Genomic DNA, 19357 nt, shown 5'->3' with positions numbered 1-19357 from the left:
AGGTAAACGTTCCTCTTTCCTACCCTTGGTGAACTGGGCTGGATAGCCAAAGATGGGCAACTGGAGAGTATACCCAAAATTTGAAACGGGACCTCCACACCACCTAAGACAGGCGCTAGGCCAAAAGCTGCCCAGTCAGCCCATGACGGGTAAGGTGTGTAGGCCGGGTATATGTGATCTCCTGACCTAAGACAGGCACAGCCCCCTCAAGGAGCATTCCCTGGCCAATATAATATAAAAAAGGGGGACCTGTGGGAAACTGTGCTCCCAGAACTGCATCTGGATGACCAAAGATAACATTGTTTGCACAACAGGGGGCTCTTGACAGTTATTACTTAGGTACCCTGGCGGCAGACATCCTGGCGGCTGGGGCACAACAAGACCTTTCTGTTGAGATAACCTATTCTTGATATTTACGGCCTAACTACCCTCCCGCTGACATCATTAGAGGAATTCCCTCACCCTCCCTGACTATATCTATCCCCTTATACCTTGCAATAAAGGAGACTTGATCAGAAAGCCTGTCTTGTCTCCGTCTCTTGTGTCTCTTGTCCTTTCATTCCCACTCCCCCTCTAGGGTCCGCGTTGACTTTACCCGTGGGTCGGGGCAGTCCAACAGTTCCTTATGTGTACATATCAGCACTGACATTTCAGTTCTGGATGGTGGACAAATGGTGGTAATGCAGGTCCTACTCTGTCTGGTTTGGTCCTGGGCAACCTGCAGTGATGCACAGCTGCTAACTGCTAGTATGGGAAGGCCACATCAGCATCTTCCATCTCTGGACTGCTTCTCTTCTGTCTTCATGGCTGGAGTAGTCCTGTCGATTCCTCTCTTGCTGGAATCCACATGGTCTCAGAGTTGTTTTCTGAAAATATACAAACATCTTCTCGACAAAAAGTTAATAAAGGAATATTTTCTATAAATTTGACTGGGGATCCTTTTTCATTTTTTGCCCAAATGATTTTCCTCTGGCTTGTTTTGTCACCTTGTGTGTTTTTCATGGGTGTCTTGCTTTTAGCCTTACAATTAATTTTCTAAAGTATTAATTTTCTAGATGTAATTTACTTACAGGATATTTTTCCTTACATGATATTCCTCTACTATCCCCTCCTTTTTTGATTTAAATGTTAGGAGGCTTTTGAAAATTTTATAATGAAGTCTTGATGGCTTTTAAATTTTAATTTTTTGCACTATAATATTACTGTTTTAGGTTCATTACATGGTGCACAATTTTATCATGAGATGAAGTACCAAAAACAATTTAGTTAACACTTTAGGGACACCTTTTTGTCCAGTACAATTAATTTTTCTGGAATATTCGCTTGTTTCAACTAGCCAATTTAGATTTGCCTGAAAACTTGACTACTATTTTACTGTTAAATTTATTACTCTAACAACAATCTTATGTTACCCTGTAAATATTGGTGGAAGGGATTATTTGCCTTCTTGAGTAGGTCCTGAGCATTCCTTGTGGTAGGCTGGATTTAGATATTGTAAACCCACTTCCCCACACCATGGGTACAAGACAACTCAAACAATTCTTGTTGAAGTGAGAGGGCAGCTGCTGTCGGCCAAGTCTCTGTCGGACACCTGGGTCCTGATCTGAGCTGGGCATGGGAAGCATGAAGCAGCCATGGGGGCAGGAGACCTCCCTCAGAAGGGGCGAGGTTTCAGGCCCCTGCAATGTTGGGGGGGTGAGGGTCTGTGCCCCACCTCTGTTGATCCCCAAATTCTCTCCTGATGGCCTCTCTGCGACTGTGCCTGTCTTAGGTTGTTCCTTCCTTGAGGAATCTTACCCATCTCTGGCTAACCAGCCATCCTCCGGGGCCAAGCAGGGTGATGTGAGGTTCAGTTTTGTCTCCTTGGTAGCCTATGCCCCCGTGGCCTCCATGCCCAGCACCTGCCTTGGGATCCCCTCGCCTGCTGGCGGGGCCCCAGCACTGATCACATATCTTGTGGAACTCAGGTTTCTTCTCCAGGGAGGGCTCAGTTTGCCCCACTGGGTGAGAGACAGATCCATGGCACCAGTCATCACGAGACTTCAACATTGACATGAACAGAGAGCTCATGCAACAGCTGTGAGCAATTGAATTGTGAGAAGAGGGTCTCTCTTGGCCTAAAGGGTAAGAGGGACCAATATAGAGTGCTCAGGTGCCTTCCCAGGAGGCCCTCTACACAATGAAAAGGATTAAATCCTTACATGTCCATTTTAAATTGCTGCCAGACATTCAAAGAATTAGTTTGTACGTTTGCTTGGGATAATTGTATTATGCTGTTGTAATTCTAAAGTATCAAGAGATGTGTTAAGTTTGTCTCCAAGCACCAAACAAATGATTTTTTTTTTTTATCCCAAAGGGTGCAAGGAACTATTATAAGTACTGGGGGTGATCCAAATCTGGGAAAAAATTTAATGATAGTGTAGAATAATGTCATGTAAGGATATTCTTTGCTCTAGTCCATGGCAATTCCCTTTCAAACTGGCTGTCCATTTAGGAATTAAAGTTTTAGAAAGTATTCTCTTACAGATTTTGTTTGATGTTTTAGAATATAACCCTTGGTTTCCTGAAGAAGGTACATTAGATCTTGAATGTTTGGCAAAAAGTTGGTCAAAACTTGAAAAAACTCAGCAGCAGGGAAAAAACTTGCCTCCAAACTGTTTCTCCATGGGGAACACAATATTGTATTTGCTAGAGCCTTTTAGAGAGGCTGAGGAGGAGACTCCTCCCCTGGCTCCCTCTGCTCCTAGAGAGGAGCAGGAAGAAAAATTGGAGGAATGGCCTTTATGGCTCCCTCCACCTCCATGTCCTAATCTTGAAACATTTAATTCGCCATCAATAGAATCATCTATACAGAGAGCCATCAGAGAAGGAATGAAAGACATGTTGGTGGAAGATAGGCTTGCGTTTCCTGTTATACAAGTAGCTGACCCACAGCTCCCAAATCAGATAATAAGACACCATGAAAAAATTGATTTTAAAATGATAAAAGCTTTGTGAGAAAGCATTGTTCAAAATGGTCCAACGGCTCCTTTTACAGGAGAAATTATGAATAATATTTCTGAAGCATTCTTAGCTCCTTATGATTGGTATTCTCTGGCTTGTGCAACTCTGGATGGAGGAGATTATTTACTATGGAAGGGAGAATATTTGGAGAAATGTTGAGAGCAAGCCCACACAAACGGAGGGCTGAATGCTCAAATAACCTATGAAATTCTGGCAGGAATGGGACAGTATATGGATGTACAAAATCAGCTACATTATGTGCAACAGGCATATGAGCAAATTAGACTTTGTGGAAGGAGAGCTTGGTGGGCTTTACCAGCAAAAGGGGACCCTCAGGGAGATTTTAGTAAATGTATGCAGGGACCTACAGAGTCATTTTCTGATTTTGTGGCTCGTCTCACTCGAGCAGTGAGACGACAGATTCAACATGAGACAGAAGGAGATATTTTAATTCAACAATTAGCTTATAAAAATGCCAATGCTGACTGTAAGAAATGCCTGACACCTCTGAGAAAAGATAGTACCATTTCAGAAATGATTTGAGCGTGTCAGAATGTGGGATCAGGCACTTTTCAAGAAAATTTACTCGGTACTGTAGTAACAGTGAAAAATAAGAGATGTTATAAGTGTGGAAAAACAGGACATTTCCAAAAGGAATGTAGACAACTGAGAAGGACACAAAATAGCGCTCTAGGGAGAGGTGTGAACACTCCGCCTCCAGATTTAATCTCTTGGTGTCCTAGATGTCAGAAAGGGAACCATTGGGCCATTCTGTGTAGATCAAAATTTCATAGAAACGGGCAGCCGCTAAATCAAGACATAGGGCATAGTCAAACGCCGGGAAACGGCCAGAGGGCCACCCCCCAGCCCTGTCATCAATAGGGGAAATCTGCCCTGCAAGGCCCACAGTGGATTCCCTCATCTGAGCAACTCCAGGAAGTGCAGGACTGGATCTTAACAGCACTATAGCAGTCATTTTGACCCTCGATATTGCTCGGCAAGCTATTCCTACAAGAATTTGGGGGACCTGTGCCACCGGGAACTTTTGGATTAATCTTAGGTAGGAGTAGAAACACTCTAAAAGGACTAACTGTTCAGCCTGGAGTCATTGATTCAGATTATGAGGGAGAAATTAAAGTTATACTAAAATGTAATCATGTTATGCAAATTACTCCAGAACAATTATTGCTCAGATACTACTTCTACCTTATGTTCAGCAAGGCGAGGCTATAAATAGGAAAAGAGGACTGCAAGGATTTGGAAGCTTGGACATCTATTGGATACATGAAATTAGCAAAACCCATCCTATGATTAATTTAAGAATAGAGGGAAAACAATTTAGGGATCTAGTGGACACTAGAGCAGATGTCATTGTTATCAGCAAAGAATTCTGGCCTCCACGTTGGTCCACGGCAGAAGCTATGGGCTCAGTTAGGGGGGTGGGAGTTCCTGATAACACACAACGTAGTGCTGCAGTGTTAAGGTGGTAAGATGAGGAAGGACAGACAGGATGGTTTCAGCCCTACATTGTCTCTGGAATTGCAGTCAACTTATGGGGCTGGGATGTCTTAGAATATTTACAGGCATGTATTCTTACTGGCAAAGGACAGCAGTTAATGACTCAGATGGGATATCAGACTGGTCAAGGCTTAGGAAAAAATGATCAGGGAATTAAAGAGCCCATCCAAGCCAAAGGAAACCCAGGAAGATGAGGATTAGGATATCAACTTTTTTAGGAGCGGTCACTGCTCAGTCTCCTCACCCTCATGCTAATCCTATACAATGGAAAGATGATAGACGTGTATGGATGAATCAGTGGCCATTAACGAAGGAGAAATTAAGTCTTATTCATTAATTAATACAAGAACAAATAGAAGCTGGTTGCCAAAACCGGTTTGGCTCAGTGGATAGAGCATCGGCTTGAGGACTGAAAGGTCCCAGGTTCGATTCCGGTCAAGGGCATGTACCTTGGTTGCAGGCACATCCAAGTGGGGGGTGTGCAGGAGGCAGCTGATCAATGTTCCTAACTCTCTATCCCTCTCTCTTCCTCTCTGTAAAAAATCAATAAAATATATTTTAAAAAAAGAAACTGGTCACATAGAGCCTTCCAATAGTCCTTGGAATATGCCTATATTTACAATCCCTAAGAAGGTGACAGGAAAATGGCGATTGTTACATGATCTTAGAGAAATTAATGCTACTATGCATACCATAGGACTCCCAGCGCCTTCACAAATCCCTTTAGATTGGTCTCTTATAGTAGTAAATCTTAAAGATTGTTTTTTCACCATTCCCTTGGCACCTCAAGATAAACAGAGATTTGCATTTTCAGTGCCATCTATTAATAATATAGAACCCATGAAAAGATATAAATGGAAGGTTTTACCTCAAGGAATGGACAATAGCCCTACCTTGTGTTAAAAATATGTGGCTCAAGCTGTTCAGCCTTTAAGGGACAAATACTCCCAATATTACATTATTCATTACATGGATGACTTGCTCTTAGCAAGTCCACTGGAAGAGCAGACTTTGGCCATGTTTTAATTAGAAGAGGAGCTCCCTAAATGGGGCTTAAGAATTGTTCCAAAAAAGGTACAGAAAGAAACGCCTTTCCAATATCTGGGAACCATAATTAAAAACCAATGCATTAGGCCTCAGAAGGTGGAAATAAGAAAAGATTGTCTTAAAACTTTAAATGACTTTCAGAAATTATTAGGGGACATTAACTGGTTAAGACCTTATCTGAAGATCTTTACAGGAGAAATGACAAATTTATTTAATATACTTAGAGGTGACTCAAATCTTTCCTCTCCCCTAACATTAACAGATGAAGCTAGGAATGAGTTGCTAAGAATTGAGCAGGCAATTTCCTCTGCCCAAGTAGCATGGGTACAGCCTGAATTACCTTTATTGGAACCAATTAACCCTACTACAAATAGTCCCACTGGAGTCATCTTTCAAAATAAAAACTCTCCTGCCATTATTGAATGGGTCCACCTAGGGCATCAATCCTCTAAAACTGCGGTTACATATGTAGAACTATTGGCTCAGTTAATATTTCAAATTAGAAAGCATTGTAAACAGCTTAGAGGGGAAGATCCCCAGTGTATCTACCTCCCCCTCACTGGGAAGCAATTAAAAATGTTATTTCAGACTGATATAAATTGGCAAATTAGGTTAAGTGGATATTCAGGGGAACTTAGTTGTCACCTATTAAAAGATAAATTACTACAATTTTTATATAATACCTCCATCATTATACCAAAAAATACTAGGCAGGAACCTGTTCCTGGAGCTTTAACTGTTTTTACTGATGGATCATCTAATGGGAAAGCTGCCTATCATACACTGAATTCAGACCGAGTCATACTGACCAGTCATACTTCTGTACAAAGAATCAAACTAGAAGCTATTAAGGCTGCATTGCAGGATTTCCAAGAGCCTCTTAATATTGTCTCTGATTCTTTTTACACTGCAAAACTAGTGAATAGAATTGAAACTGCCTGGTTGAAATGGCTCAGTGACCAAAGTTTATTTTTCTATTTAAACAAGTTCAGCAGATTGTACAACAGAGACAATATCCTTTTTATATCACTCACATCAGGGCTCATAGTGTCTTTCCTGGTCCTTTAACAAAAGGAAATGCACAGGCTGATCAATTGGTTGCTTTATTAAAAAAAGCCTTAGAAACTCATCAGCTTTTACATCAGCCTGCCAAAATGTTGTCTAAACAATTCTCAATCACTCTGCAACAGGCAAAACAGATTATTAAGGAATGTCCCACTTGCATGTTACATCTACCTCAAGGGCCTAACACAGGAGTCAACCCTAGAGGTTTGCTAAGAGACCATATTTGGCAAATGGATGTAACACGTTATTATACTTCGTTTGGATGCCTTGGGGCATTACATGTCTCTGTAGACACCTTTTCAAAAGTCATATGGGCTACTGCATCTACAGGAGAAATGGCAAAACAGGTTATTAATCATTGCCTAGCTGCTTTTGCCTTCATGGGAATTCCAAAAATTATTAAAACTGATAATGGGCCTGCTTACACAAGGTGTCATTTCCAGGAATTTTGTAAAAGGTGGAAAATTTGGCACATTACAGGAATACCATATAATTCCCAAGGACAGCCATTATTGAATGACAGCATCAGCAGCTAAAATCCCAACTTGAAAAACAAAAAGGGGCGGATTATGGAGAAATCACCTGTGGGTAGGCTGCACCAAGCCTTAATTACTTTAATTTTTTTCACTTGTGATGCTGATAGAGGGACACCTATGGAGTTACACTGGTGTCAGAATAAAACAAGGGAAAATGTTCTAGTTAAATGGAAAGATCCTGAATCTGGTTTATGGAAGGGACCCGATCCATTATTAACCTTTGGCAGAGGGTATGCTTGTATATTTCCAGAAAATTTTTCCAAACCCGTGTGGATTCCTGCTAGAAATATTAAACTGCAACATGGATCCAAGAGAGGAACTAGCCAGATTAATAAGGACCTTGCGCCTGGAGCCACACCATGCAGCTGCAGACAATCAACTACCTCAGCCACAGAGAGCAGTGACTGCAAGCAATCCACTGAAGATGAGGAGCAGTAGAAGGACGAGCCGGACAACAAACAGCCTGAAGGTCACCTGGGGCATGGTAAAGAAGATGGTACAGAAAGCTGAGCAAATTTGTGAGGAGACCAGAACCCCAAGAATGCCTGAGAACGTTTTTCTTGCCATGCTAGCAATAATCAGCTGTATGGTAATATTACCTGGGGCAAATGGGGAAGTATTTTTGACTTATGTTCCTGACCCTCCATGGGTAAGACCCCTTACGTGGGCTGATCCCCCTCCTAATATAGTCACCAATAATAGCAAACACTTTGGTCATCCAGGAGGAACACGGGTGGAGCAAGGAAATATATGGGCAAAGTATAATTACACAGGTGTTGCCACCCAGTTTCCCTTTTGTATGACACAAAATCAAACCACTGCTCATTTCTGTGTAAAATTAAAGAGAGGCTTCTGGCTTGCATGGACACCAAAGGAGGGGGAGGCAAAAACCCAAATACATCTACTATTACTACTTGCTCTGGGGAGAGGTGCAGAAAATGTAACTAAGACCTTGTCTATACAAAAAGGAATTGACAGCCAGTTTGAAATTGAATTGACAGCATTAAGGTCTACAGTCTTGTGGATGGGTGATAAAATTCATGGCTTAGAGCTATGGTCGGCAAACTGCGGCTCGAGAGCCACATGCAGCTCTTTGGCCCCTTGAGTGTGGCTCTTCCACAAAATACCATGGCCTGGGCAAGTCTATTTTGAAGAAGTGGAGTTAGAAGAAGTTTAAATTTAAAAAATTTGGCTCTCAAAAGAAATTTCAATCATTGTACTGTTGATATTTGGCTCTGTTGACTAATGAGTTTGCCAACCACTGGCCTAGAGCAAAGAATATCCTTACAATGTCATTATAATTTTTCCCAGATGTGTGTTACCCCCGTTACTTATAATAGTACCTTCCACCCTTGGGAATCAATAAAAAATCATCTTCTTGGTGTTTGGAGACAAAGGTACCACAACTCTTGATATTTTAGAATTACAATTATCCCAAGCAAACGTACAAACTAATTCTTTGAATGTCTGGCAGCAATTTAAAAAGGACATGGAAGAATTTAATCCCTTCCACTGGATGTCCTGGCATTTGCCTCTCAGCATAACCACAATTGCTTATCTCATTTTTGTTCCCATATGTTTATTTCTAGTTTGTAGATGTGGAATGAAGAGTCTTAAGAGGACTCAAACCCTTCAGGCGGCATTCACCATGCTAGATTTACTAAAGAAAAGAAATGGGGGAGATGTTGGAAGCTGCCCATTGTCTTCACTAGCAGAGAGGTGTTGACAAGGAACTCACGAGGCTGGAGACCTTGAGTTCTGAAAGGTCAGAGCTCTGCACCCACTGTTTAGTTGAGCCAATGATAGCTGAAGCAACTTCCACCTTTTAGTTTTATGTAAATCCTTGCTGATTGGCTATTATTGGAATTGCCTGCCTAAGGGCTATGGGTGTATCCCAAAACCTGAATAAAAGGGATAGCAAGGCCAGAGCAAAGTGGAATCCTTCCTCTTGAGCTGGGCTCCCGCCTGGCCCCCAATTCCTAAATTTATATTTTCTTATCTAGTCTCTTTCATTTGTGTGAAGCCTCCTCCAGAACCTGAACCCTGAACCTGAACCCTAAACCATGCGGGACGTAGGGGGACACTCACACTCCCTTGTAGGCCTGGTCCCTCCCAACTTCCCTCCCTTGCTGGCCATCTTGTGGTGGCCATCTTGTATCCACATGGGGGAAGCCATCTTTGACCACATAGGGGCAGCCATCTTGTGTGTTGGAGTGTCAGTCAATTTGCATATTACTCTTTTATTAGATAGGTAGAGGCCTGGTGCATGGATGGGGGCTGGCTGGTTTGCCCTGAAGGGTGTCCTGGATCAGGGTGGGGGTTCCCTTGTGGCATGGGGCGGCCTGGGTGAGGGGCCTGTGGTGGTTTACAGGCCGGCCATGCCCCCTAGTGACCCAAGTGGAGGCCCTGGTATCTGGAATTTATTTATCTTCTATAATTGAAACTTTGTAGCCTTGAGTGGAGGCCAGGGCAGGCCAGGAAGCTTGGCTTCCTCCATCACTGGGGAAACCCAAGCCTCCTGCTTTCTCCGTGGCTGCAGCCGTTTTTTTGGGATTTATGTATCTTCTATAATTGAAACTTTGTAGCCTTGAGAGGAGGCCAGAGCCAGCCAGAGAGGGCGGGAAGCTTGGCTTCCTCCATTGCTGGGGAAACCCAAGCCTCCTGCTCGCTTCGTGGCCGTAGCCATCTTGGTTGGGTTAATTTGCATACTCGCTCCTGATTGGCTTGTGGGCGTAGCAGAGATATAGTTAATTTGCATGTTTCTCTTTTATTAATGTAGATAAAAGAACACTGTTGATAAGCATCATTCGTATCAAATTGGGGATATAATTTTATGTGGCTGGAAATGCCCATTAAATAATGTCTGATTTCTCCATGTCTCTCAGAGAGATACATGACTCCATAATCACCTAGAGAACTTATATCCTTAATTTTATTTTTAGATACTTTTGCTAGTTCTAGCTATATGGGCTTTGGTATTTGCTGATCTTCAATCTACAGGAATTCCTCAAGTAAATATTGTGTTATTAGATGTTATTATCAGTCCAAGAAACAGAAGAGTTTTATGTTAATTACTAGAGGCTCAGTGCACAAATTCGTGCACAGGTGGGGTCCCTCAGGGTGGCCTTCGGAAATTGGCCCCCAGCTCGGGCCCCCAGCCTCGCAGTCCCACAGCCCTGCCTGGCATCCTGCCTTGGCCTGGTGCCACCCCCTCACCTGCTCCACCATCCCATCTGCGGGGTGATCGATCAGGGCTGGGTCCCCTGCTGCTGCCACTGGTCGCCTTCTGTGGGGCAATTGAGCCCCCACTCACACCTGCCTTGGCCTGGAGCTGCCCTTTCATCTGCTCCACTATCCCATAGCGGTCCCACTCTCATCGGGGCCCATCGGGGCCGGCAGTGCCACATCACTGACGCCCACTGTGTTCTGCACTGCCCCCTGGTGGTCAGCACACGTCATAGCAAGCAGTCCAACTACCAGTCGAACCTCCGGTCGAACAACCACCAGAGGGGACAATTTGCATATTAGGCTTTTATTATATAGGATAATGCAGCATACAATGATATATTGGATATGTGAAGTCTCTGTACTTACCAAAATTATGGAATGTGTTTTATATCTTTACTAGAGGCCCAGTGCATGAAACTCATGCACTGGGGGGTGGAGGGTCCCTCAGCCTGGCCTGCACCCTCTCTCATTCCGGGACCCCTCGCTCCTTACTGCCCACCTGCTCACTGCTCCTTACCTCTCAGCTCACTGCTCCTTAGAGCTGCCATGGAGGTGGGAGAAGCTCCCACCACCGCCTCCTGAGCTCGCCAGCCATGAGCCCAGCTTCTGGCTGAGTTGTGCTCCCCCACTGACCACCAAGGGGCAGCTCCTGCATTGAGCGTCTGCCCTGGTGGTCAGGTCGCATCATAGCGACCAGTGGTTCCACTGGTTATTCTGCTGTTCGGATGATTTGCATATTAGGCTTTTATTATATAGGATGACTACTTGTTCTCTGACATTGTGAATATGCTAGTTTCTTAACTTTATGCATACAATTCTAGTTGGAAAATAAATTTATTTTTAGAACTTAAGTTTTAGACATTATAGAAATACATTAGAAACTAATTGCCAGTAAATGTTTATTTCTCTCTCAGTTTCCTTGCCTGAAGTTCCTATATGTTTTTCAAAAACTACATGAAGGAATAGGATTTCTCCAATTGATCCTTAACATGTTTCTACAATTCCATCAACCTCCAATGACATGTACCTGTTCTATATAAGTCCTGTAGAACATATGGCTTTCAGGGATAGATAACAGAAATATTTTTTTGCACTCAGTATGGCTGGTGTGTTTATGCACCATTATACCTTTTGGATTTCATTATGCCTGGGCAATTTTCCAAAAATTTATGAACATGGGGTTTCAGAACTTTTCTGGATTGAAGCATGATAATATGTCTGGGCAATATCTAAGTCTGCTCATGATAGCACTGTCCAGATGGCCCTGGACTCTCCAATAGTATCAACTTTTTGCCAAAAAAATTAAAAATACAAATTTTCCAAGTGCCTGTTGCATGTAACATTCTCACAAGGGAATGGGATGGACCTGTGGAAATTCAGATGAGTACTGATTAAAACACATATATATTTTTTATAAAATCAATAATCTTTCACATCACATGCATAATTGTATAAAGTTTACACTCCCTTTTTTGGCTCTGTGACTTTTCAACCAATGTTCTGGAAAAATATTAGCATATTAGTGATTCCTGAGTCTCTGAACGCTTTCAAGGAATTAAAACACAATTTCATTTCTACTCACATCCTAGTATATTCTTACACTTAGAAAAAGAGCTCTTACATTATTATGCAAGCATTTTATTTTCTTCCTCTTAAAAAAAACACCTGTGGATTCCCAGTCCCTACAGCTCTATATCTATATCTATATCTATATCTATATCTATATCTATATCTATATCTATATCTATCATCTAATCTTTGCCCATTTTGTGCTTTTGACACATTTGCCAAAATAATTTGACTGTAGATATGTGAATTTATTTCTGGACTCCATATTCTCTTTGTCTATATCTTTGTCTTTATGGCAGCACCTTGATTTGATTAGTAGCTTTGTAATATATTCCGGAATTAGAAAATGTGATATTTCCACATTTGTTCTCTACAACAAGTTCACTTTGGCAATTCAGGGATCTTTGTGGTTCCATATTAACTTTAGAATTGCTGTGTGTTTTTTTTCTAATTTTGTGGTGAATGCCATAGCAATTTTGATAAAGATCACATTAAACCTGTACATCACGTTGAATACTATGAACATTTTAATGATGCTAAGTCTTACAATCCTTGTATTTTGGATACATTTCCATTTAATTGTTTACTTCTTTACTTTTTCTAAATTATTGGTGTGACATTGGTTAATAAGATCATATAGGTTTCAAATGTACATCTCTGTGATTCATGATTTGTATATTGCATTGTGTGCCCACCACTCAAAGTCAAATCATCTTCTGTCACCATATATATGGCCCCCTTTAATACCCCTACACCCCCATTCCCTCCGGTAACCAACATATTGTTACTGTATCTATTCATTGCAGTTTTATATCCCACATGAGAGTATCTAACTGACTTTCCATCCATGTTGTCACAAATGGTAAGTATTTCATCTTTAATTATGGATGAGTAGTATTCCATAGTATATATGTAGGATATCTTCTTTATCCAATGTTCTGTGGGAGGACACTTCGTTTGTCTTCATGTCTGGGACACAGTAAACAACGCTGCAATGAACATAGGGGTACATATATATTCTAAATAAATGTTTTTGAGATTTTGAGTAGATACCAGAAGAGGGATTCTTGGATCATATGGTAATTTCATTCTTCATTTTTTAGATAATGCCATACTGTTTTTCATAATGGCTGTACTAGTATACATTCCCATCAGCAGCAATTGAGAGTTCCCTTTTCTCCACAAATTCTCCAACACTTGTTATTACCTGTCTTGTTGATAATCACCATTCTAACAGATGTTAGGTAGTATTTTGTTGAAGTTTTGATTTGCATTTCCCTAATAGCTACTGAAGACTAGCATTTTTATATATATCTGTTGGTTATTTGTATGGTCCCTAGGGAGAAGTGCCTGTTCAGGTCCTCTGCCCATTTATAAAATTTGTTTGTTTGTTTGGTGTTGAGTTGTATGAGATTTTTATATATTTTGGATATCAATGCTCTTTTGGAGCTGTTGTTTGTAAATATCATCTGCCATTCATTTGGATGCCTTTTTTGTTTTATTGGTCACTTATTTTGCTGTCCTGATGCTTTTTAATTTGACATAGTCCCATTCATTAATTTTTTTCTTTGCTAACCTTGCCTTTGGAATCAAATTCATAAAATGTTCTCTACAATCAAGATTCATAAGTTTAGTATCTATGTTTTCTTCTATTTAGTTTATTGTGGAAAATCTTATAATTAGGTCTTTTATTCATTTTTAATTAATTTTTGAACATGGAATAAAGTATAATCTAGTTTCATTCCTTTGCATGCAGTTTTCTTATTTTCCCAGAGTCATTTATTGAAGAGGTTATCTTTTCTCCATTTTGTGTTTTTGGCTCCTTTGTAAAAAAAAAAAAACTTTTTCCCATATATATGTGGTTTTATTTCTGGGATCTCAATTCTGTGTAATTGGGTTTGTGTGTATGTTTATCTAGCAATATCATGCTATTTTGAATATTTTAGCTTTGTACTATAATTTGAAGTCAGGTAGTGTGATGTTTTTGGTTTAATTCTTTTTCTTCATGATTGCTTTGATGATTAGGGTCTTGTGTGATTCCTTACAAGTTTAATGCTTTTTTTTCTATTTCTTTAAAAAATAATGTTGGCATTTTGATTGGGATTGCATTAATCTACATATTACTTTGGGTAATGTGACCATTTTAACTATGTTGATTCTTCCAATGCCTGAATGTGGAATATCTTTCTATTTCATTATATCACTTTTATTTTTTTTATTTTTTTTAATTTCTTTATTTATTAAGGTATCACATATTTGTCCTCGTCCCCCCAGTTCCATCCCACCCCCCCCCCCCCACATGCCCCCACCCCCCCCTGTTGTCCTTAACCGCTGGTTGGGCTCATATGTCTGCACACAAGTCCTTTGGTTGATCTCTCCCTTTATCCCCACCCTTCCCTACCCTCCCCCCAAGGCCCGACAGTCTGATCCATGCCTCCCTGTCTCTGGGTCTGCTCTTGTTCATCAGTCTATGTTGTTCATTATTTCCCCTAGATGAGTGAGATCATGTGCTATTAGAAATACACTTATAAGAACCGAAAGTGAGACAAGCAATAATGGTTATGGTGACAGGCAAATGAATCGGTCTGTAGTGAGTTTCTTTCTGGGCCAACAGTTCTTTTGAGACCCAATTTCAATGTCAAACAGTTCCTTATGTGAACATGTCAGTACTGACATTTCAGTTCTGGATGGTGGACAACTGGTGGTAATGCAGGTCCGACTCTGTCTGGTTTGGTCCTGGGCAATCTGCAGTGATGCACAGCTGCTAACTGCTAGTATGGGAAGGCCACATCAGCATCTTCTGTCTCTGCACTGCTTCTCTTCTGTCTTCATGGCTGGAGTAGTCCTGTCGATTCTTCTCTTGCTAGAATCCACATGGTCTCGGCATTGTTTTCTGAAAATATACAAACATATTCTCGACCAAAAGTTAATAAAGGAATATTTTCTATAAATTTGACTGGGGATCCTTTTTCAATTTTTGCCCAAATGATTTTCCTCTGGCTTGTTTTATCACCTTGTGTGTTTTTCATGGGTGTCTTGCTTTTAGCCTTACAATTAATTTTCTAAAGTATTAATTTTCTAGATGTAATTTACTTACAGGATATTTTTCCTTACATGATATTCCTCTACTATCCCCTCCTTTTTTGATTTAAATGTTAGGAGGCTTTTGAAAATTTTATAATGTAGTCTTGATGGCTTTTAAATTTTAATTTTTTTGTACTATAATATTACTGTTTTAGGTTCATTACATGGTGCACAATTTTATCGTGAGATGAAGTACCAATATAAATTTTAGTTGACACTTTAGGAACACCTTTTTGTCCAGTACAATTATTTTTTCTAGAAAATTCACTTGTTTCAACTGGCCAATTTAAATTTGCCTGAAAACTTGACTACTATTTTACTGTCAAATTTATTACTCTAACAATAATCTTGTTTTACCCTGTAAATATTGGTGGAGGGGATTATTTGCCTTCTTGAGTAGGTCCTGAGCATTCCTGGTGGTAGGCTGGATTTAGATATCATAAACCCACTTCCCCACAACATGGGTACAAGACAACTCAAACAATTCTTGTTGGAGTGAGAGGGCAGCTGCTGTCGGCCAAGTCTCTGTCGGTCACCTGGGTCCTGATCTGAGCTGGGCATGGGAAGCACGAAGCAGCCATGGGGGCAGGGGACCTCCCTCAGAAGGGGCTAGGATTCAGGCCCCTGCAATGTTGGGGGGGGTGAGGGTCTGTGCCCCACCTCTGTTGATCCCCAAATTCTCTCCTGATGGCCCCTCTGCGACTGTGCCTGTCTTAGGTTGTTCCTTCCTTGAGGAATCTTACCCGTCTCTGGCTAACCAGCCATCCTCCGGGGCCAAGCAGGGTGATGTGAGGTTCAGTTTTGTCTCCTTGGTAGCCTATGCCCCCGTGGCCTCCATGCCCAGCTCCTGTCTTGGGATCCCCTCGCCTGCTGGCGGGGCCCCAGCACTGATCACATATTTTTTGGAACCCGGGTTTCTTCTCCAGGGGGGGCTCAGTTCGCCCTACTGGGTGAGAGACAGATCCATGGCACCAGCCATAACGAGACTTCAACCTCGACGTGAACAGAGAGCTTATGCAACAGCTGTGAGCAATTGAATTGTGTCAAGAGGGTCTCTCTTGGCTTAAAGGGTAAGAGGGACCAATATAGAATGCTCAGGTGCCCTCCCAGGAGGCCCTCCACACAACGAAAGGGTTAAATCCTTACATGTCCTTTTTAAATTGCTGCCAGACATTCCAAGAATTAGTTTGTACGTTTGCTTGGGATAATTGTATATTATGCTGTAGTAATTCTAAAGTATCAAGAGATGTGTTAAGTTTGTCTCCAAGCACCAAACAGATGACTTTTTTTTTTTTATTCCCAAGGGTGTGAGGAACTATTATAAGTATTGGGGGTGATCCAAATCTGGGAATAAATTTTAATGATAGTGTAGAATAATATCATGTAAGGATATTCTTTGTTCTCATCCATGGGAATTCCCTTTCAAACTGGCTGTCCATTTCTTTTTATGTAGACAAGGTCTTAGTTACATTTTTTGCACCTCTACCGGGGGCACGTAGTGATAGTAGTGACACCCTTTCTTTGGTATCCACACAAGCCAGAAACCTCTCATTAATTGTACACACAAAGGGGCATTGTTTTGATTTTGTGTCATACAAAAGGGAAGCTGGGTGGAGACCCCTGTGTATTTATACTTTCTTGCCCCACCCATGGACCTCCTATATGTCCAGGGTGTTTGGTATTATTGGTAACTACATTAGTCAGGGGATCAGCCCACGTAAGGGGTCTTACTCATGAAGGGTCAGGAACATAAGATCAAAATACTTACCCTCTTGTCCCAGGTAAAATTACCGTACATCTGATGATTGCTAGCGTGGCTAGAAAGGCGTTCTCAGGCATTCTTGGTTTCTGGTTATCTCACAATTTCTTCCCTGAGGTTTGACGTTCTGATTGATGTTTCTCTGTTTCTGGATCTATTTTCTCCCCATCAGTTTATGTTGTTCATTATATTCCACAAATGAGTGAGATCATGTGATATTTATCTTTCTCTGCCTGGCTTATTTCACTAAGCATAATGTTCTCCATCTCCATCCATATTGTTGTAAATGGTAAGAGCTCCTTCTTTTTTACCGCAGCGTAGTATTCCATTGTGTAGATGTACCACAGTTTTTTAATCCAAACATCTTTTAAAAATATGTTTTTATTAATTTCAGAGAGTGAGAGAAAGATAGAAACATCAATAATGAGAGAAAATCATCTATCAGCTGCCTCCCACATCCCCTTACTGGGGATTGAGTCTGCAACCAGGACATGTGCCCTGACCTGGAATCCAATAGTGACCTCCTTGTTCATGTGTTGACTTTCAACCACTGAGCCACACCATCTAGACTATGTCATATTTAGTCTCTTTTAATAATGCTTTACAGTTTTCAGTATATAGATCCTTCAAATCTTTTGTTAAGCTTATTCTCAGGTATCTTATTATTTTTGTTGCAATTATAAAAGGAATTTTTTCATTTCTTTTCCTTAAATTTCATTGTTAGTATACAGAAAAGTGGAGTTTTTAGGGTTTTCAATATATAGAATCATGTCATGCAAAAAGTGAAACATTTACTACATCATTTCCAATTTAGATTCAATTTATTACTTTCTCTGCCTAATTGTTGTGGCTAGGACTTCCAGAGCTATGTTGAATAAGAGTGGTGAGAGTGGGCATCTTTGTCTTTTTCCTGATTTTATAAGAAAAGCTTTCAAATTTTCACAATTGAGTATTATATTGGCTGAGGTTTTGTCATATATGGCCTTTATTATGTTGAGGTACTTCCTTCTATAGCCACTTTATAGAGTGTTTTAATCATAAATGGATGTTGTATCTTATCAAGTACTTTTTTGCCTCTATTGATAGGATCACATAATTTATCCTTTTTTGTTAATGTGATATATTACATTAATCAATTTGTATATGTTGAACCATCCTTGTGTCCCTGGAATGAGCCCCACTTGTTTGTGATATATTCTTTTATAATGTATTGTTATATTCGATTTGCTAGTATTTGGTTCAGGATTTTTGCATTTGTATTTATCAGAGATGTTGACCTGTAGTTGACTTTTTTTGTGTTACCATTTGTTTGTTTTGTTATTAGGATATGTTGGCCTCATAAAATGTATTAGGAAGTTGGCTTCATGAAATGTGTTAGGAAGTATTATCTCTTCTTCAAATTTTTGGAAAACTTTGAGAATGATAAGCATTAATTCTTTTTTGAATGTTAAGAATAATTCACTAGTAATGGCATCTGGTCCTAGACTTTTATTTTGGGGAGGTTTTTGATGGTTGTTTCAATTCCCTTACTGTTGATAGATCTATTTTGATTTTCTGCTTTTTCATGATTCAGGTTAGGAATGTTACATTCCTAGGAACTTAACAATTTCTTTTAGGTTATTTAATTTGGTGGCATATAGTCTTTCATAATATTCTAACTTTCATAAGTTAGATCCTTTGTATATGTGTGATACATGTGGTAACTTCTTTTTAACTTCTGATTTTGTTTATGAGTCTTTTTTTTTACCTTAGTGAGACCACTTGTCCAGTTTATTAATCTTCTCAAAGATGCAGCTCTTTTTTGTATAGTTTTTTGTTCTCTATTTAATTCAAGTATACTCTAATTTTTGTTGTCGTTAACTTTGGGTGATTTTGTTCTAGTTTTAATTTTTAAGATGTTATATTTGGTTGTTTACTCTTGTTTCTTGAGATGGGACTATAATACTACATCTTCCCTCTTATAACTGCTTTTGCTGCATCCCAGAGTTTAGATATGCCATATTGTTATTCTCATTTGTCTCTATATATGTTTTTATCTCACTCTTTATTTATCCTTCTACCCAGTCATTTTTCAGTAGTATGTTGTTTAATCTTCACATATTTTTTGGTTTCTTTACTTCCTTTTTACAGTTGTTTTTTAATTTCAATGTGGTCACCACAGAAAGTTATAATTGTGTGTATAATAGGCTATTCTAAGGGAGAGACCAGAAATACATTTTTACTAGACAATTTATTTCCATGTGCATAGAAAATCTTTCATGGGCTCAAATGATCTTTTTGGAAAGATGGTAATTTTTTTTTCCTGTTTATTAGGGATATATTTGAAAATAGGTAAGAAAATAAAGAAAAACATTAAAAAATGTTGTGGTCAGAAAATATGCTTGATATGAGTTAAATTTTCTTGAATTTATTGAGCCTAGTTTTGTGATTTAATGTGTTGTCTATCCTTGAGAGTTTTCCATGTTCACTGGGAAAGAAATAATTATCTGATATTCTGAAATAAAGGCTCTATAAATGTCAATTATGTCAATTTGGTCTAATGTGTCAT

At 40.0% G+C, this 19357-nt stretch overlaps 1 pseudogene; it reads left to right on the top strand.

Moving 5' to 3' along the window:
• Positions 1–7470: 7470 nt before the first annotated feature.
• LOC103298550 (pyruvate dehydrogenase [acetyl-transferring]-phosphatase 1, mitochondrial-like) overlaps positions 7471–19357 on the top strand; it is a 125059-nt pseudogene continuing 113172 nt past the window's right edge.

Source organism: Eptesicus fuscus, chromosome 1 (genome assembly GCF_027574615.1).
Source record: "Eptesicus fuscus isolate TK198812 chromosome 1, DD_ASM_mEF_20220401, whole genome shotgun sequence".
Taxonomy (NCBI): domain Eukaryota; kingdom Metazoa; phylum Chordata; class Mammalia; order Chiroptera; family Vespertilionidae; genus Eptesicus; species Eptesicus fuscus.
Note: the sequence above shows the minus strand (reverse complement) of the source record. Positions and strands in the feature narration are given on the sequence as shown.